At 42.1% G+C, this 21,540-nt stretch overlaps 1 protein-coding gene across 4 annotated transcripts in view; it reads right to left on the reverse strand.

Annotated features, from left to right (window-relative positions):
• Window positions 1-21,540, reverse strand: part of LOC115615192 (serine/threonine-protein kinase Sgk3) — a 59,922-nt gene that overhangs the window by 32,841 nt on the left and 5,541 nt on the right. Inside the window, exon 1 of one of the 4 annotated variants that reach the window (XM_030503108.1) lies at window positions 4,156-4,313. The exons of 1 other annotated variant lie outside the window; for it this stretch is intronic. The gene's annotated coding sequence lies outside the window, so the exon portion shown is untranslated. 2 more of the 4 variants (XM_030503099.1, XM_030503124.2) reach the window with 2 other exon arrangements.

The following is a 21,540-nucleotide window of genomic DNA, read 5'->3' on the forward strand; positions in this document are numbered from 1 at the left end:
TTTCTTTATTAAATTGTAATGGCCTGAAGATGACACCATCGTGTAACAAAAACTTGCGCTCTGGGTGCTCATGTGTCAATCTCTGCCAAAAATGTTCAAAACTAGATCAGGAAGCTGTGCTCTCACCAGCTGCAGCCAAATTGCCTTAAACGCCTCTGAGGCCAGTGCAAATCAGCTATCATACTCTGACTCTGAGTAACACAAGGGAAGCAGAGACAGGAACAGTCAAAAACCCTAAAAGACAGTCTCCCTGCAAACATGCCTGGAAGAATCACCAGGACCCATACGCACCCACTGGAACAGAACAGGCATTTCCCTATACACTAATCATCTGCCTCAAACCAGCTGCTAAAAATCCCACCTGAATGTGATTCCAATTACAAAAGAAACCTGCATATAAAGAAACAGAAAGCAAGATATAGGAGCCTGTCTTATTGTTCTCTATAAACTTTATTTCCTCTTACTCTAGAGAAAGTATCATCTTTGGCATATTTTTCATCACTTCCTCAGTCTTCTTCACAATTATCCTGACAATGATTCAACATATCACTGGACATTAGACAATCTTTGAGAAAGCCCAGAAAAGCAACTTTTCTTCAACCTCTGTATGGTGAAATAGAGTATCCCACTCTTTTGTTACCAGAGAAGCATCCAATACACAGGAAATAGGAGACAAGATATTCAGAATCCAATGAAACAGAAACACTGAATGAGGAGAGCCAGGGACTGGAAGAGAAGTCACTTGCTTCAGAAAGAGACAAAAGCAAAACACAGATTGCGTATCTGTAAAGGGAGATGAATGGCCAGAAGCTGTTGAATAACTAGGTTCTGAAGAACACAGGTTTCACACAGGCCACATACATATGACACTTAATACAAGAACACTAAACACCAGCACAGACCTCTAGAAATATTCCATCTTAAGAAAAACCAAAATACTCTGGCCAATCCTTGGCTTATCTCTACACTCCCTTCTAACTACAGTTTGAGGAGAATTGAGAATTCAGCCACTGGTATAAAGGAAAAAGCCTGCTCCCTGTTTACACACCCACCCACTACCTTGCATTTCTTAAAAATCTCTAGTAGCACCACTGTGGAAAGCAAACCACTATGGTGCAGCAGTGTGGGCAAAGTCCCAGCCAACTGATTCTTTCTACTTGTAGAAAATGATAGCAGGTAAAGTGAAAACTCAACCAAGGGTAAGAAATGAGTAACTCCTCTTCTTCTTGTCTCTATCAAACTTACTTTGGAGCAGTCATGCAAACATTTCCTTCCCACGATTCTACTGCACCCAAGAGCATCCCTTCTGCCCCACCTCCCAAAATGAGCTCCAGTAAATCACTCTAACTGGCACATAACAAGATTTGTGGCTTGGACTGGCTCTATTTGCATTCATGTTTATTACATGACAGAACACAGGTTCTTTGCTGTGGTAAGCAAACCCCCAAGTAATAGAATGGGTCTAAAGAACAAATACTGCCAATAAGAGGCAGCTGCCTTTCAATCCTGAACACAGGCCCATCATAATTTCATCTTTAGCCTTTGTCCACAGTTATCTGGAAAGGTCACTATGTGCCTCAGACTGTACGACTTACACAAACAGCAGAGCACATGGGTTTAAAAAATGAAGTTTGCATTACACTTGTTACCTGCACATTTCCTGGCATGCTTCCTCAGCCTTCCTACACACCAGGACCAATGACATTTAAATATAGATGCCTAAGGATGCAGAGACGAAAAGCAGTAGCAACAGCACTGTGAACGACTTTCAAGAGGTCTTACAGACAGCTGATACCAGCCACTTGCAGCATGGTCAATTCTACATAAGAGGGCAGTCAGACTTCAGTAAACACAAAGCAAATAATCCCAGCCTCGTTTTGCCCCTTGGTGAAAACTAAGGGAGAGAATGCCAAATTTCATTTCCACATATACTGCCCATTTTTTTACATGACCTTCAACAAAAGTCACCAACTATCCTCCCTCTGTCTCACTACATAAACACAGCAGAATCCTGATCTATTTAAGATTGATGTTTACTGCTAATGCATCGAACATGGACAGTTACTGGATTTTATGTACTATAATTGGCAAAAGAGTAAAATCCGTTCAAGAGAATATATCTGGATTCTAAAATAATGAAATATGTAAATCCAAGCTACAGTTCACAATTCAGAAAACACACTTCTGAAGTCTGTGCTCTACAGAATTCACACTGCCTTGAACCACAAAGCTGTTGGATAATGAAAAGCAACAACTTAAATATTGGAATATAAAAGGCAAGTAAGAGAAAGAGCCTTCAGCAACATCCAAACTGCATGCCCAGTCCACTGCCACTTGATTCCTCACATTACATCAGTGCGACCACAGTTAGTCTTTCATGTCCATTCTTCAAGGACAGTTTACAAACTCCTGCAGGCAAAAGCATACGCTGACCTCTCACCTATTTCAGTGCTGCACAGAGAGCAAGTAAGAAGGTGTTTCAATTCTGTAAGGATTCAGAGCACAGTTGTTTATGCATGTAGAACAGAATTTGGTGCAATAACGTCAGATGTGGTGAGGCTGTAATTTACAATCACAGGTGGGAATCAAGGTTGGAAAGCAATTTTACCACAATCCATCATCATCATCATCACATAACCACTAGCGCCTACTTCTTCAGCTTTCAAGTTGTCAAGGGGGTTAAAACAACCAGTAATTCTCATTGACATGTACAAGTTAAACACGCTGTATTTCTGACCTAAACCAGCATCTCAAAATATCTTTTAAGAAATAGGTCAGCTTTCCAGCCTTATTAGAAATACCATGTATGGAGACTGCCTTGACAACATTAACAGTGAACTTTCCAAAATGCTTTCCAAGAGCTAATAACATTTTTTCCTGAAATCTAAAGAACCTTAAAACCTTCAGAAAAAACACTCCTCCACACACGCGTTCCTTTTTTATCATTAGTTCATATTGCAATCATTGAAGAGATTGACGTGCACACGAGGACTTTAACAAAATACAAACTTAAAAAAATCAGAACCGTATTTAGACACCCAGACTGAAACACCACCAACATTTAAAGAACGCAAAATAGAGTAACAACAGCCTTTAAGAATACAGACTCATTCTGCATGAGCCTATAAACAGAATTTGGGACTATGTTTGAAAAGAGTTGTAAAAAAAAAAAGAACAAACCCCACTCAGCTACAAGAGTACTGCAGCAAGTGATTTTCACAGGAACCTTCAGTGCCAAGTAACTGGAAGAACCGTAACGGCATGCAAGTGACATTACTGTCTTGAAACGAAATGCACTGCCAGCACAAAAACGTATCTTAAGTTTAAATGGGATTAAGAAATGAACATTCCACATTGCAAAATTACTGCACGTCCAGAAGCAGGACAGTTACACCTCTAAGAGCTGCTAGAGGAGGAAAATTCACACAAATACTAAGAAAGACGAGCTGTCAGAACAATTTTATCCTTAACGCTTTAAAACTGCTTTTTAGTTAACCTCTACACAGTTAAACTCTTCAAGGGTACCTGAATCCCTGCAAGACCCTGCCTAAAAAGCTTTACTTTTTCAGGACGAGACCTCAGCGGTATTCTCCCTCAGGTTCGCCGCGCTCTTTCAAAACACCGGTTACTACTGCGAGCCACCCGGAGGAAGAGGAGCAAACGCCGTGCAGGTAACACCCGGGGCATGCCCTTTCGCCCAGCGACTACCAGAGCAGCGCCGCCACTACACCGCACCCGCACCTACCTCCTCGCAAGCGAGGCCACCGGCTCCGCTGCCCGCGGCGCGGCTCGGGAGCGGCCCCACGCTGCTCACCGCCACCCAACAACCGCGCCTCGGCTCCCTGCTCTCTAGGAAGTTACTACTCTCTCACATCCCCGGCCCGGCGGCGCCGCGCTGCTGCGGCTGCCCCCGCCGGATCCCGCTGCCGCCGCTCCCCGGCGCGGCCATCTCCTGCCGCGCGCCCAGAACCCCGCCGGCTAGCGCACACGCGGCCTCAGCGGTGGAAAAGACAAGCGAGAGGCGGCTCCACCGAGGGCAGGAGGCGGAGAGAGGGCCGGGAGCGGGGCCGCCACCGCGGGGAGCGCGCCCGGCGGGCCCCCGTGCCTCACGGCAACGGCTCCCCGCTCCCTCCCTCCCTCCGCCCGCTCACGCACCCCGCACGTGCGGCCGTCGCTCCGGAGGGCGGGCGAGAGGAGCCGACGTTTAACCCCCAGTTAACTGCCTCCAGCGGGGAGGGGAGGCACCGAGCGCCGGGCCCAGCCCCACAGCGCCGGGAGGAGGCGAACGAACGCGGCGCGGCGCGGCCCAGCCCACTCACGGACGCGCCCGCGGGGCCAGCGCCCGGCCGCGGCCGCCCCCGCGGCGCCAGGCTGCGGCCCGGCTCTCCGCCCACCGCCCCAGGGCCCACCGCGGGGCCCAGGCACCGTCCTGCCCCGGGCTGTTGGCCGAGGTGACCTCCCCACACACACCTCCCTCGTAATGAAAAGTTTTAAATTTCCTCTAAAATGAGTTTTAAATCCCGCCCCGCGGCCCCTGGGGGATGCTCCCGCTTCTGCTGGGCGGCTCCCCACAGAAACTCTGGAAAAGGCAGTAGCGCAGCCGCGGCCAAGCTGCCCCTCTGGTAAAAATAGTCTAAAAAGCCACCCAAAACAAAACCCTGCGCACAAAAGGGGGTTTCAGTTTTAACTCTTCGGTGCGTTCAGGGGTGCCCGCAATCCACTGGCAAGGCTGTCAGTAAACCAACCAGCTGCTGTAATGAAAGCTCTCCCCTTCTGTATGTGCAGAAGGAATTAGCAGAAAAATTAGAGAGGTCTGTATAATGCCTAGCACTTTTTAGGGCACTGTTTCTGCACGCTCTGAAATGGGAGGGTAAGTTTCAATACCCCAGTTAAAATGCAACTAGTCCTCTTAAAACAACGTGTAACTTGGTAAGGTTTTCCTGAGCAGATTGAGGCCATAAAACAGTTATAAAAATACAAGTTCCAGGGGGAAAAAAAAGGTCTTTCAACACCGGTATCACTTCCACTTTATTTCACTAACTAGATCTAGAAGCCAGGAGTGAGCATGGGTTCAGTTTAACAGAGCAGGCCACTGCACCCAGTGAGTTAAAACCTCCTGTCTACTGCAGGTCTGCTATGGTCTCTGAACACGTAGGTTCATCATTCATACAAAACTTAAGAGGAAAACAGTATCTAATGCAAATGGTAATGCTCAGGATGAGGTAAAAGTCTATGCCATTTTAGCTTCCTCCATATAAATACCTGAAATGATTCTCAGGATTTCCACTGCTGTGTAAAGAAGGAGCAAGTATGAAAACACCATATCCCATTCCACTGTTTTAACTGATGTAACACCCAAGTGCCCCCAAAACCCCACAGGTTTTCATCAGAAAATTGTTCTATTGATTATGGAGAAGCCCCATGTTCTACAAGCCTGTCTTCACAAGACTTGCATTAGGGCCTGACGAGACATGACTATGCTTATTTCAACAGTCACAGGTATTGGCAAGTATCTGGCAAGCAGTAATTTGGGAGATCCTGTTTCTGAACGCTCCTGCTGCAGAAGTTTTCCTGACTCGTGTCAGGCACTGACAGTGATCCAAGCACTCTCCCAGAACAAACCAGAGAAGCAGCCTATTTAAAATACGTCAGTGTTTGGATTAGCGTGTTGTAACTGAGCACCCACAGGCTACAAGTCAACTGCATCATAAGCTTCCATTTCAGTAGAGCCCGCACAGAAAAACATGAAGAATTTTCCCATCCTAACCTGCCTTTCATGATTTTGGAGTTCCGTATTTTTGTGTAGGCATTGCTAGATCCGGACACTCTGCATTATAGCAACAGCCTTCTCTTGCTTGTTCAGATTGGGCAAGGTATTTGCCTTACATTCACAGAGAGGTTTTAAAGAAACTTCGTTAGCACTTCTTGTGAAGCCCAGAGCAGAATGCTTTTGAACTTCAGTCAGAAGAACTTACTGGCAAATAATCAGGTAATATGTATTCAAGAGCTGTTTTACTTTACAGCTGTTTTGCAGCATCCTGTTCTGTCTGGCTGATAGTTTTCAGTTAATCATTCACTTGTCAGTAGATCAGCTGAATGGAGCCACTGGACTCATTTACAGTTAGTAGAAGGGCCTCAACCCAGGAAAGCCAAGGTGATGACCCTGGCCTAGGAATAATTTAACTGTCTACCTGGCCACAGAGTGTAAGCCCTAAACCTCCTACCAAAGAGCGGCTATTTGTCCTTCCTCACAGTTAAAAACTCCCTGAAGACTGGGCTGTCAAATGGTTAATTTTAAGCAGTTCCTCCTGCTGTTCTGGAGCTGTGCTCAATCTTAACTAATCAGAGAGCAGCAGCGTGGTACCTATCCTTAAATTGATATTTGCCTGACTGAATTAGGAAGCATGGTAATTTGCCTAGTGCATCATACTGTGCAAAACACTGCTAAGGTCCTAAAAAAATAAATCCTAATTTACAGATTTGCTTGATGAGCTTTTAAAGGATAATGTTCTAATGTTAAGGTGGATACCTGGTGGTTTAACTGCATAGCACACACAGAAACACACAGAACTCAACTTGCCTTTTAACAGAAGTTAAAGGTCAGCATTTGCTCTGAGATTTTTGTACCCAGGAACTCCCTTGCATTCCCCATTTTTGTTTCCCAGGCAAGTAATACACACAAAGACTCTCGCTTCCTCTGCTTTGCAGTACTTCGCTTCTAAAGAATGTTAGAAATCCATGTACTGTGCTGTCATCCCAAATATTTAAAGACTTTGCTGAAGAATACCAATGACTGGGTAGTGGGGGTGGAAAAGAAGAAGAAAGGATAGAAATGAAGGACCCATCTCCAACCCGCTGCAAGTGCAAGAGGTCACAGAAATGCATGGTACCTTTGACATGTTTCTCCAAGTCTAGTATGATCAGGTAGCAACAATCTGAACAATTAGATTCTGGTTTTACTGGAAATATCCTTGAATTAGTATGAGAACCTTGTCCCTGACCAAAGATCGTAAGTCTAGTTTTACAACAGAAAGAGAACTATACAGACAAAGACACAGTATAGAATACATTACAAGACAAGGACAAGCAGGAATGCAAACGACTTGTTCAAACATAGCCAGGGGCTTTGCTGGCGAACACAGTTCCGTATGTATATTCTGTGATACTTTAATATATATTCAAGTATTCACACAACAAGCTCAGCCCAAACCACTTGACAAGCCTAGTCCAATATTTTTATTTATTGCTAAAACACTGGGTCAGTTGAGTAACACCTCAAAATCATTACCTCACTATCACCTTCGAACACCACAACACCACAGCTTTCCGTTTCAGTTCCTGCATCTTAAAGAGTATCTCGGCCTATCACTTTGAACACCAAGCTTTCTATCCTATTCCTCACAATCAGGGACAACACAACCTCCTCGCCCCAAAACAGACCGTCAATAGTCATTACATTTGGACACTAGGATGAGATCGTGGTTTGGAATTAACAACTACCTCTTCTGTGACAGTATCCCACATACCAGCAACTGCAGTTAAACCACATGCACGTCTGTTTAAAGCCCTCCAAAAGGCATTAACATGACACTGCAATAGATAGGAAGTGATCTTTTAAAGTAATTATTGTTAGCCTTTAGCCTATAAACCCCTAAACTTAAGTCTTCACTCAGGAAACAACTGATGGCCATTGTAGTTAACTTTGCATGTGCCAATTGTTCTAATCAAAGAACCCAGCTCCCGGCAAGTTGTATCCACCTACATAGCACTGAGCAGTCTGAAGACATCACCCTTTGGAAAGCCTGAGGCAGCAATGGATGGGCCTCATAATGACGCAGCCACCACAACTCAGGGCAAATATTGTCTAACACCCGGGATTCTGGCAGTCTCAAAGACCCCATAAAATGTATGAAGACAGATATTCACCCACCCTTTTCTATCAGTTACTCTCACACCGCTTCCCAGACTCTTGTTTGGAGGCTAATTAATCCATGTTCATACTCTACTGCCTGCTTATGAACAGGACTTTGAAGAGGCTTCGGAATGGGCCAGCTGGGACCAGGCATTCAGCACTGTGAAGCATGACACCCAAGAGGCATGTATTGGAGAAAACGGTCTTCTGGTAGACTCCATGGACACATGAGGTTACCAGAAAGCATGGGCTACCAAGGACAAAACCAAGTAAGAGACAAGAGTCAGTGGGAAAGTGATCTAGCTGGAAGCCTGAGGGTTAAAACTGTGCAAGAAATGCCAGCTGGACAAGATTTAAACCTCACAGTGCACATGCAAGCAACAGTGTCACCAGGTAACCGTTCTTTACCAAAGCTGGTTTTGTAACACTTAATGCATGTATGCATATTAATAGCTTTCATTTAACTCATTTTCACGGTTGTGTGCCTGTGCTTATTAGAGAAGTCTGAATAATGGTTCAGTTTTATATGAGCTGCACAGGGGAAATGTTTTTTTTCTGTACTTCGTTTTGTATGCTACATCAACTACAAAATGTCTTCAGATTACAGAGACAGTCTTTCAATTTGAAGAAATGAAATGCATACTTGAAAGACCAATTCATTGCAAACATATACTTCAACCCCTTCTCCCAAACAAACCAACCCACCCACCCAAAACTACTACAAGCCACCTAAACAAGTATGAGTGAAAGATTCAGTATAATCTCTTGACAAATCATAAGAACTTAGCAAGTAAAATGAGGCTTCCCAACCCTGAACAACATTCACAGTGAACTGACAGTTTTCCAGCACTCCAGACACAAAGAAGACGATCCATGTATTACAAGAAGAATGTCCTGGAGCACAGAGGCTGGTGAAGATCAAAACCAGGATCTGCAACACTACATGGACTCACACTTAGCGTAGCAAACACTACAGGCCAAAATAATGAAAAACTATAAAACACCGTAATGAAGGGCATAATTTCACAAACATCACAGAGTATGCATAACATGAACCAGAAGAATGACAGGAGCACCACATCAAAGAAATTCTTCACAGAAGCTAAGAAGAAAACTGGTTTAAACCAATTGAAGCATATACTAAAGATGAACACTTGCACACAAGCAAGCATTATGCCAAAAGCAGCAGCATCACAAGGAATTAAGGAAAAATAGATAAAGCTGAAAGATGAAAAAGGCGAGTTTATCCCTACCCAGGGTAACACGTATGACAAGTATGTTGTTGTGTATCTTGGAATGAAGATTCCCTGCCAGTGCTCTTCAGAGCAATTATGCTTTTTGTTAAAAATACATTAAGCTTTCAGCCTATTCAGCAGTGTACTTACATGCTGGGATGATGAAGCCAACATCTGAGTGTTTCTCTGGGCAAGAGTAACTGTAGTAAACAGCAAATAAAATACTCTCAATCACACGGAGAAGTCCCACTAGGGAGGAGTTCAGTGGCACCTCTCTTAAGTGTGTTGACATTTACAATGCTTACAGCACACGTATCTGATCCTTCCGAGAAGCAGTATCTGCACTCTGAATGTTCAGCAGACCTACATGGAACTTCTTAACATCTACAGCCTGGCCTGAACAGTAACTCTTACTTGTCTGCTGAGTATTCAGATCTCCAAAACAAATGCAAACAGTTCAGGTTCCACCTGGTACCACCTCCAGGCAGAAGAGGCATATCTGGAGAAAATTAGAGGTATGGCAGCTGTATGTACCTCAGACACAGCACAGATGTCCCTCATCAGGTTGATACCGACATATTCCATACCAGTTTCACATTTTAACCAAATACACAAATATTAGAGAACACACAGACATGCAAACCAATTTACCGTCACAAGCATTAAATGGGTTTTTAAAAGATGGAAAACAAATTGAAAACATGAAGACATGTAAGGCCATAAGTTACTCTTTTTTCCTTTAATGTAAGAGTTTTGCTTGTCTACATTTTGTGATTAGTTGACGCCTCTGTATATTTTCATAAATGTATTTAGGAAAATTAATTCCTTTTGTACAACACTATGTTGTAACTAACAGCCCCCCTGGGTAATTTGATGTAGGCAAGCGATTTTTGGAAGAAACTGCATAAATGCATGGTAAAATTTCAAGATAAAAAAGCAGTATCAGGCAATGAATTATCATATCTGCATTTTCAATACATGCATCTGTATTTCTCTCCCTTCATCCTCTTCAAGTTCTTTATTTCCCTCATGCATACATCAAAATGTATTATTATTGCTGTATCAATCATTTTGGAGTGGGGTTTTTTCCAGTTAGGGCAAGTTGAACAATGTATTTTGTTATAAAGCAAACAATATAAGATTAGTTTCTAAAAATTACTTATGCAAGGCATTTGAAGTCAATGGTGAAGTGCACATGAACCGTCTGACAAAGCTCACTTCTGACCAAAACCCTGATGTTCACATCCTGTTCACTTATCCATGCACTAGCTGGCAGGGTTCCACCCGGAGATGTCATCCAGCTACAGCCATGTCAGTGGGTTAAGCACCACCAACTGAGGGCACATGGACATACACTAGTACTCATTGCCCAGATCTCTTTTTCTTGCCTTACGCCTATCCTCACTCATCGCAAGCTTGCAGTCTGGAGCACGAACCCAAGCAAAATCTCCATAAATTAGTTCTGCACAAAATAGTTCAACTACGAGGAGTAGAGTAATAGCATGAATGCTAAGCTCCCAATAGCCTAGCTTACCTTAGTTTTCAGTTATCTTAGAGTTGAACAGTGTGCATACTGTGTCAAGCCGCCTCCACCTGCTTCCACGGAAGCATGGAAGATTTACATGGGTTCCAAGAATATAAGAAAAAATAAGTTCATTGGACTTGACTTAACCACCAAGTTCTTTAAGGGTGAGTACATATATAATGAAAGGACAAAGATAGCTGGCTCTCTTATAGATTTATAGCAACATATGTCTTGACGCATCAAATATACAGCTTATTGGTATATGGTAACACATTCTGGGACTAGTTTCAGCAGACATGCATACAACACAGTTATAAATTACTGCACTGTTAAACACTGTGAAGTTGAAGTTATCCAGTACAGCTCATAAAGTGTAAGTACTGTAAGTACTGATAGTACTGTAAGACCTGCATTTCGCTCTTCACAAAGACTCTTTGGAATTCAGTTTATAAATACAGTTCTGTAAAACAGGTCAAGTATCTGAGGCTGCAGGAGACCTGAGCAGTTTATGCAGGAAGCTGTACCAAAGCTAAGCTAAGTAGAAAAGAAAAAAGTTCTCCAAGTAGTAATTCTGTATGGATGTTTCTTAATTCAGCCTCCTGAATCCCAGCTACAGCACGTTCTACTAGAATTGCAAATACGGGCTGGGGTGAACAAACATGCTTTGGTAAAACAAGTGCTCTGGCACACAATATCATGTAGGTGGGGTCTACCCAGAACACTGAGAATTCTTCCTCAAATTGTAGAGATGAGCAAGAGCACAAGCACCATATTTGCATTTTCAAGCTATGTACTGGTATTCTAGTCAAATTAAACTAAACCATGTCAGTTTGGGGTGAGTGTATGACCCCTCACAAAGGGCTCACAGCCTTTTTCCAAAATATCAGCATTTTAAAGGCAGCCTACGATCTACGGAATAGACCAGGCTCTTAATACTTCTAGCAAACTATTTATGTCAAAAGACGCATGCATTCCCCTAGAGCACTGTTACACACCAACTTGGAGAAGAAAATAGGTAGCAACAATTGAAAAAACAGTCTACCAAAGCAAGAAGCTCTATCTCATAATCCAAAAATGACAGAGATTTAAGCAAAATGTTGTAAGAGCCTATTATTTGCTGTCCTTCCTTTGTTTACTTATCTAGCTGTTTCCTCATGTTTGCCAGATGCCCAACCTACTCCTGTTCCATAGAGAAGACGTATTTCCATCTAACAACTACAGAGTCTGTTCTCCAAGTACAAATACTTTCATTTTCAGTCCTGGGAGCTGTGGGTCAGTGTTTTAAGTGTTTATGTGGGTCTGAACTATTGAGTTTCAGCAATAGATTTATATAGAGATACATCAGCAATACATACAAATGAATTTTTATAATATGGCAATCTAGCAGAAGCCAGTTAATAGAATATTGTAAACCTGAATATGAAGCATAAGCAACAATTAAATAAATCCACCTAATCTCTGTATTAACTCAAGACCAGTGTTCCATTATGCAGTTTTAAGAAGGAACACGGCAGTATTTAATCTTTCAGGTCAGCAGTTTTTTGATTTTAGCTATTATGCTGTTGGGTGGTAAGGACCACAGGGAACAAGGAAAGATATTGTATGTTACAGCATGGAACATGAATACTAAGTAGGAGAAATTATCACAAAATTGTATCTATTGACATTTAGCTTTGATGTACATACAGCCATTTAAAGGGACAATAAGAACCAGATTATTTAAAAGACATAGTATTTTATCGCAGTCATTGTTCAAATTAGTCAAATGTTTCATATGAAAATCCAAGCTACTGTTTTCCTTCTCTAAGGCATGAGAATGAGAATAAATCTTATTCCAACTACAGTTTCCTCCAACAATGCTATACAAATTGAAGTAATTTTTGTAGATGACAGCACAATTTTAAGCTTGCATCAGAACACAAAAGAGCAAAATGCCAAAGTTTTCTCATTACATGGCAATCTTTGTGTCAACCCGATTCATTAAATGTTTTATAAATCTTTGTATTAAGTAAAGAGAAAACTTTGCTCCAGAAAGAACATGAAGAATTTTGTAAAGCCATGAGAACTCAAGATGTTGTACATCTCATGAACGGAAGAACTGTTACTATATTGGTAGTAAAATATGGGAACTGTGCATTCCTGTACAATGATCAGGAAATTACTAATAATCAACCTCAATTCCAGCACTGATGAGGATGCCCAGACTGGAATATGCACCACGCTAACGGATGCTAATAAGAGTGGTATTGGAAGAAGGTCCTAGTATCTTCCACCCTTGGACTAACTGATTAAAGTTTAAATTCAGTCTGAAGCAGAGACTGTGCAAGAGCTCAAAAATCCCTCCGTGCCACATGGGCTCTGTTTCTTCTCAGGTTTGGGATGAATCACTCACAGGTTTCTACACCAAATTGCTTCCGATTCAAATATACTGTTCATTTATATGAAAAGGGTTGCAATAACAGCCCTTCAAAATACCCACTTCAGAAATAATGTTTCATTGTTCACCTTTATGTAACTGTGGTTCTCCCAGGCCTACGCTGCTCTTTTTTTCCTTTGTTTGCCACCCATTTATGCCTACCCGCTCACAGCCATTAGCACGACCGGGAACCACAGGGAACGCCTGCGCTGCCAGTGCTGTCACCTCCCCTGGGAACCTGGGGTGGCAGGCAGATGGTAGAATCACAGAATAGTCTGGCTGGGAAGGGACCTTCAAAGCTCATCTAGCCCAACCCCCCTGCAGTGAGCAGGGACATCTTCAACTAGATCAGGTTGCCCAGAGCCCCATCCAGCCTGGCCTTGAATGTCTCCAGGGATGGCGCATCCACCACCTCTCTGGGCAACATGTGCCAGTGTTTTACCACCCTCATTGTAAAAACTTTCTTCCTCACGTCCAGCCTGAATCTTCCCTCTTTTAGTTTAAAACCATCATCCCTCGTCCTATCACAACAGACCCTCCTAAAAAGTCTCTCCCTACCTTTATTATAGGCCCCTGTTAAGAACCTCAAGGCCACAATAAGGTCTCCCCTGAGCCTTCTCTTCTCCAGGCTGAACAACCCAAACTCTCTCAGCCTTTCCTCGTAAGAGAGGTGCTCCATCCCTCTGACTATTTTTGTGGTCCTTCTCTGGACCCCCTCCAACAAATGTCCAGCCAAGGGACCCTCACCATGTACCCCCATTAAAATAAGGTTGGGATAATTACAGATATTTTCATCCTTCACCCATCTGCCTCCACTGATTGATTCAGAAGCATCTATCAAAATCAGAAAATATACTGATTTCACATCTGCACAAAGCAACAGCAGAACCCCCATGTTAAATGCAAATGTTCGGAAGACTACACGCCAACCCCAGTGAGATCAGAGGTCCCGAGAAGCATCTGGGTGTGTGTGTCAATCTGCTCAGTGAATTAGTTCACTAGAACTAATCTCTGATTAGGTACAGGATAGGTAGGGCTGCGAATGAATTACTGGAATCACAGGAAGTCTTACTGGGATGTAGAAGTTAGTGCAAATGGGAGAAAAGGAGACAGAAGCCTTAAAAAGCATTTTGTGATCAGGACAAACTGGCAAAGCCTTGCCTACTTAATTATTATATTAAACCCTAAATAGCATTTTAGTTTGGGCACCTCCTTCATCAGCACAGCCAGAAGTTTGCAGGCAATTAAACACACTGCAAACAGTAAGAACAAATAGTAAGCAACAAGGAAAAAAATATCTTCCTATTTTTTTATTGCATCATTATTTTTATTTACCTTCACTGGGAGGATAATGTGTGCCTACCATGCTACGTCCTGTCTCTCCACTTCCCTGTTCTCTGTAACCTGGCCTCACGGGAGGAAACCCACAGGGTTTCAACCATCAAGAGGTGCAGCTCTTTGCTCACAAGCTCTCTTCCTCCTCTCCCCACACTTGAATGCTACTGTCACCCACTCTGTTCTGCGTCCTTTTCATGCTATAGCTGTGATTTGTCTTACCTCACCAGATAGGAACAAAACCCAGTGTACGCTTCTTTGGAAAAGAGGTTATCTTTAGTAATTTTGTGCAAGACAACTAGTGTAATGTTGACTTGATGCAGCTTCAAGTGCCTAGTGGCTGCTAATGACCAAGATAACTATGTAAATATATATATATAGAGATAAGTATTATTGCACACACCCCTCTTATCGTGCTCAATTGACTACACAGTAATCCTTTAAAGTTTCAAAATCTTCTATTCCTAGCTCTTAAGACCCTGGTCAGGACAACTTTCACTGCTGTAACAAGTGGCAGAAATAAATCCATGGTTGGAAGAGTCTGGATTCAGCATCTGACCTTTGTACAAGTATCGGCCACTTGTAGAACAAAATCCAGACCCACCATGGATAGGCTCAGGTTGCAGACCAGAAACAGAGCTGGTGTCAGACTAGGTGATCTTTAAGGTCCCTCCCAACCCAAGCTATCCTGCAGCTCTGTAAATCTGAAGGCACACCCTCCATTATTTTCCAAATGGATGTTTCCCACTATGGTATGTGCACAGCGACAGACAACGTGCCGTAGGCAGTCAGCAGAGCCTGGAGCATTGCAAGAACAAACTATTGCACCAACAGGGCTAATCAGTTTAAATGACAAAGCCACTAAAAAATATCTAGCAGCACGAGGGTTGTTTGGTTGGTATCTCAAATCTACATATCAAACAGCTAGCAACTTGGAAATACACCAGAAAAGCCTGAAATGGGAATCTAACAACACGCGGTATCTTCATAGCCACATAGCATAAAGAACAAAGGCCCATGAACTGACATGAAGCTTTGTTGTTGTTTAGACTCTCGCTTATTTCAAAATTTGCAAAATTTTAATTTGAAAATTATAAATTATTAATTTAATAAAAATGATGGTATTTTGAAATTAGCAAATTAATTTAACTTTAATTAACAGAAGGCAGCAGACCCTTTAGATTTGTTTCTAGACAAATGAAGAGCAACCAGTTCAAAAGACAAGTTGATTAAACCTCATGAAATGGGAGGAGGGGGAATTCATAAACATAATGAAGACAAATGTGAATGTACTCAGGTAGAAAGGAGACCTCACAAGAGACGCTACTGAGAGATAGGAAAGCAGCAGGAGTTTCTCCAGGAAAAAACACGGCAGGATAATCTGTGCTTGTGCCTTGTAAAAACAAACAGCAGAAGTTGTAGCACGAGATTTATTTGTCAGGACAGACACAGAATGTGAGAACATGGTCAAATTACTAGCGATAAGTATAAAATCTGCATAAATACATAGGTATGAGAATCAGCATGGTTAAAATAGAATTATAATGAAGATAAAAAAATAATTATAATGCTAGTAACAACAACAAAAAACCCTTATTATCAATAAGTTTATGGCTTAAGAGCAAGAAAAACCTTGCTGCCCTAGTCAACACAGAAAAACTGATGAGAGATGACATCCAGAAGGCTATCATGTTTGGGACATCAGTCTTCACCAAGAGTGTCAAACTGAAGCAGTGAGTAAGTAGCATAAATAATAGCAATGACAGGCAAGAATTCAGGGGGAAGGGAGAGAGAGAGAATGTGAATGAAAGCATGTGCATGTGTGCATGATGGAAAAATCCCAAACAAGCAAACAAAACAAAGCAACAAAAACAACAGGCAAGAATATTAGAGACCCAATGCGTCAATTTAACTTCAAACTCCTGGGGAAAACAATCCTGAACAAAGTAATTAGCACCTGGAACATAATCTAACTAGTAGCCAAAAGAGATTTGTTAAATCTCATCACTAACTTCCTTTGACAGGCCTCGCAGATAGGTAGGAGAGAAGTCACAGATGTCACATCTTTCCTTTAGTAATGCTTTGAAACTGCCTCAAGATATTTTAACAATCAGACTACAGATGCAGGAAGAATAAATATTAGTTCAAGATGTGAGAAACAAAGGTTAAATATATCATCGCCAGGACAGAGTAGTGATCTGGAAGGATGGAGTGAAAGGTAGCAGGTTATGTACAAGATCCTGCCCACAGACAGGAAACATCAAATACAGAAATACAGGGTGGAAACAAGAAGGCAGCAGACTACAGCACTTCACAAGAGACAAATATTATGGTGTTGTAAGAAAGACAAACATTGCTATGAGATATAAAATTTAAAAAACCCTAAAGTGTTGGTGTGCAAAGCCTGAGTATAATCTGTTTAACTAAAAAAATTTCTTCTACTTTATTCTCTACTCTGTCTTGTCTGATACCTAAGCAAGATGCAGACCCACGAGAGAGAGACTAGGGAACAGTAGTAAGAATGCAAAGTAGCATAGAAGATGTGACTCATAGGGAGATGGGATGAACAAGCTAGCTGTTAGCATGGGGGGATCTCTTAAAGGGTAGCTGTTACATTGGAAGACTACCACAAAGAGAAGGGAATGGCCTCTTCAGTCAGCTATGGATAGGACCAGTCCTAATGAGCTTAAAATGAGCACAGGAAAGGTTCAGGTTAAACACTGGAGGAGGAGAGACAAGAACCCTGAAAAAAAATAGTGGAAGGGTGGTGAAGCAATGGAAGAGATTCCCCCCAGGAAGGAGCTTTAAAAACAGATGAGGCAAATGCTTCTCAGTGAAAGACAGAGGCACCTCTGTGGCAGAGACAGTTAAATGACCTCTTGAGACCAAGACCTTATGGCTGGGAGCAACGTTCTAGGAAAGAGATAGTGGCAAACAAGAAGTGAGGGCAAAGAAAAGTGCTTTGAAAGCACAGAGGGGAGAAGCACTGAGGGAAGTCAAATGACAGGCAGGAAACCGAGAAAAAGAAATAAGAAAAACGAAACTGCCATTTGCAGGGAGTCATTTCGGAGGTGTGTTACACCTTCATGAGCAACTACTTGGGAGGCTGCACCTGAAGTCGAGAGAGAAGCAGGTTCCAGGTGCTTGCATCTGCCCCTGCTCTAGTTTTTGTTCCAGTGTCTGCCTTAGCAAGTAGCACAGGGCATGAAAGTCGCATCCACAGAGAGGAAAACAGGTGATGCTGAGGACACAGCATCCACACTACTGCACATGTTGGTGCGGTCCCATTTGTATGTTTTGATTCAAACCCTTCTAACCTGGTCCTGTGCGCAAGACACCGGTTCATGGTTGGTGGGTACTAAAAGCGCTCCTGCAGAACATCTTCCACTCTGACTTCATCTGAGAGGAATCCAGCTCATGTTCCCCAAGATCACCAAGGAAAGTGAACCCAAACGTGGTGAGGGGCGTACTTCAAAAGCAGGCTCCTCAACTGAACTATTACAGACACACAGACTCACCTTAAGCCAAACCTGAGTAATCCAGGGGCCGGCGGTGGCATCCATACAGCAGAAAGCAATCAGGACAGGTCACAGCCACAGACCAGAACAACACTGCTTGTCTCACCTCTTCAGATAGATCTTAAATACTTTGCAGCAACAAGCATGACTGGAGTGACAGTATTAAGTGTCTAGGCACCAAGCACTGACTGTTTCGAGACAGCATATTGACCATTTTAACTGACATCTGATGTCTTTGGTAGGTCTGTGAATAAACTAACAAACCATCACAATGTTTTCATTTAACAACTGCATTTGCTTTAAAATAAATTGATAATAATCTATCTTTATTTTCTTTTCTTTAAATGAGGACCTGTCTAGGGACTTCCTGACTCATATAAATTAAAATAGCGGAACCAAAACAAAGGGCCAGGCACCCAAGCCATCAATCTTTCCCAGCTGCTGAGTCACGGAGCAGTAACCAAGACAAAAAACATTCCACTTTCTCATTGCCAGTTCCTAATTTCTTAACAATGTATTTTAATTTCATGATGCCACTTTCTTTTCCTAAAGAAGGGTCAAATTGTGCACACGTCTGTGTGTGCATGCCTGTCCGGATTCTGAGCTGCAAGGCCATCGTGTTCCTTATGAGGCACTGCTCTGTAGCTTTTTAAGTATTTGGCACCTTCGGATTCCTCGTTGAGGACTGGTTTGTTTCTTACTCTGTGCACACCATACATCCAACATGGTTCCCTGAATAATTATCTGGGCTCTGACTGGGTGGTTGATAGTAAAATTTCTTTCAGGTCACTTCAAGTGATGCTCCTATGTAAAACAGCAAACGGATTTTTGCACGCATTGACAAGTTTACAGTTTCATTTCTGTAAGTGTTGTGAGATTCCTCTTTCCAGCTCTATTTTAATTCCTTATAAATGAACACACATGAAACATGAGGAAAAAAAAAACAAACAACCCATAAACAACCTCAACTAATACCAACAAATACAATTTAAATGTTTGCACAGAAACTCTGGATACCTTTTAACACATGAGAGAAGTTACAGAATTCTGGTTGTGTTCCCAGGTAATTAATCAATGGGAAAACAACTAAGGGTATCAGACATAAGAATATTTTAACTAGCCAGCTTGTGTCGCAGAGCTATGTTGGCAAGACAGGCTTTATTTACACATTCTGGTGAAGTACTCCACAAGTCTAACATTTTAAGGCTGTTTATGAATTTCTAATAGCCTCTGTCAATTCACATAAAGTGTGCTTAAACACCCAGATGCTATGACCAAAAGCAAATGAATCATGAATTCGAAGTTTGTCTGAATTAGTGAGGTTAAGTCAAGCTTCTAGGCTAAATTTACATTGCCTTGGATGTGTCAATTAACATCCAAGCAGCAAAACTTACTTTTAATTGGCTTGGACGGTAGATGAACTCTTTCCTTGTCAGTCTGCCTTCTGATTTTAATTGGGTAGAAAACTACTGTAAATATTTTCTTCTTTCTCACCCCTTCTTCCCAAGGCTTTTTATAAACAAGTGAGGTATTGTTTAGCTGCTATGCGCTATACCCCGCACACCCCAAACCAAACCAGAGAAGTATGTGTTCAGATTGCTTACAGAGCACTCGGGTTTATACATCTTTTGATCACTCACTGCAGAACAACTTGCATATCTCCAAGCAAACTGAGCAGGGCAACTTTCAGCATCTTTTAAGCTTTGCTTGTCATAATCTGTATAAGGAGAAAAAAGTAGGCTTGGAAACTTTAGCAAATGAACCTAAACAGATTTGCTCAGCGGTCACCGAGCTTCTGGTCAACAGTTCTGTGCTGTTCAAAGCCCCAGTACAAGTGCATCACTGTTCTCTCTTTTAAATGTAGAATAATTCTAGGATTCATGGCAATTCCCGCTTGAACTTAGCTCTAAAGAAACCCTTTGTTTTCATATAAATCAGTGCCTGGTTTTAGATAATTCTATAAAGAATCCTATTCATCCACCACATAACGTATTTGTTAACATGAAAAGAGACCAAAGAGGCAGCCAACCTCCAAAAAATTCTGAAGAAAAGTGAAGTTAAACCAACCTATCCAGCATATGCCGTTAGAGTTACATATAATGTGTGAAGACACATACACAAGATGTAAAACCTTATTTGAAACAGTTTGTTCTTGATACAAACACTTCACACTAAGGCAGTTGAAAATTTCAGAGCACACTTGCCACACTCTGCTATTCTTTCACCAAGGGCTGATTTGGGAGGGAGAAATTCAGATGTTTCAGTATTAAAATGCTGTTTGACTATTTCCGTACTAGTCTGAAAATCCAGAACCTCTTGTAAGAGCAACTGATCAACCTAAATTAGTTATTTACAAGATATTTACTGTGAGTACTAGGAGATTACATGAGCACCATTAGATTACTTAAATGAAATGTTTAAATTAAACAGAAAGGGCTAGTATTTGGGTAAAAAAAGAGGAGGCAAATTGGATTCTAGGCTGTCAGCATCTACTCTGACTCTCAATAATCCCCTTCTGTTTCACTTCTTACCTCTCATAAAACATTGCTATATACTTTTCAATGCTATGTGCTCTTTTTACTTACCTTTTATGAAAACATAGCCTTTTTATATTATTTCTTTTCCGTAATATAGAGAAGATGCATCATTACTACTGCAGCAAGGAAGCAGAAATTCTTTGATGCATTTGTCTTCGGGCGTTTGACAGTCTGGGTACTTTTGCCAGGCAGCTTTTATTTCTGACTGTTCTAAACTTTCTCTGTTTTGTAGTTTTTGGTGGCATTCCAAACTTGTAGACTTAATGCATCTTGCTTTTGCAAGGTATGGTTAAATCCCATCCAAACGGAGTACAAAAGTTGGTTTTTTTCTTTAATTACCTCCTATCCCTCTTCCATGCTCTTCCCAACATTAAAGCAAAACACATACCATAAACTGGAAATTCCACAGCATTTAACTAAAAGTATTCATTTCCTGAATGCTCACTCCTTACTTATTTACTAAACTTAGGATGAAACACATTTTAGGGCTTGATAGTGATCCCAGTTCATAAATAACCTAACACTAAGATGCCAAAAAGTCTAAACCTGAACTATCATAATCTAAAAACACCGTTGTTCTGCCAGAGTCCTGCAGACCAAGTACATTCCCATTTAAATACAGATGTCCAACAGTCCTGCACTAAGCAGGAACTAACAGGGCACAGCAGAGGCCAGCAGGTCAAGGGCTGCAGCCCATGCTCTAGCAGATGAGTTGGAGGCAACTGGACTCGCTTAGCCTTGAGAAGAGAAGGCTTCAGCAGCACCTAGCAGCAGGCTCCCAGTGCCTTTGAAAAGGTTACTGAGACAGGCTTTCTGCTGTGTTGCCCTGTACGAGGAGGGAAATCACTATGAGGATAACTGACCACCAGGACAAGTTGCCCAGAGGGGCTCCGGAGCCTCAGCCTTTGGAGGTGTTCGAAACCCAGGCAGACAAAGCCCTGAGCAAACCCTGTCTGAACACTATGGTTAACCCTGTTTCACGCAGGAGGTCACACTCAACACCTGTCAAGGTTCCTTCTAACCGGAATAACTCCATGATTTAAGATGTTTAGCCCTAAGCAG

This window comes from Strigops habroptila, chromosome 1 (genome assembly GCF_004027225.2).
Source record: "Strigops habroptila isolate Jane chromosome 1, bStrHab1.2.pri, whole genome shotgun sequence".
Classification (NCBI taxonomy): domain Eukaryota; kingdom Metazoa; phylum Chordata; class Aves; order Psittaciformes; family Psittacidae; genus Strigops; species Strigops habroptila.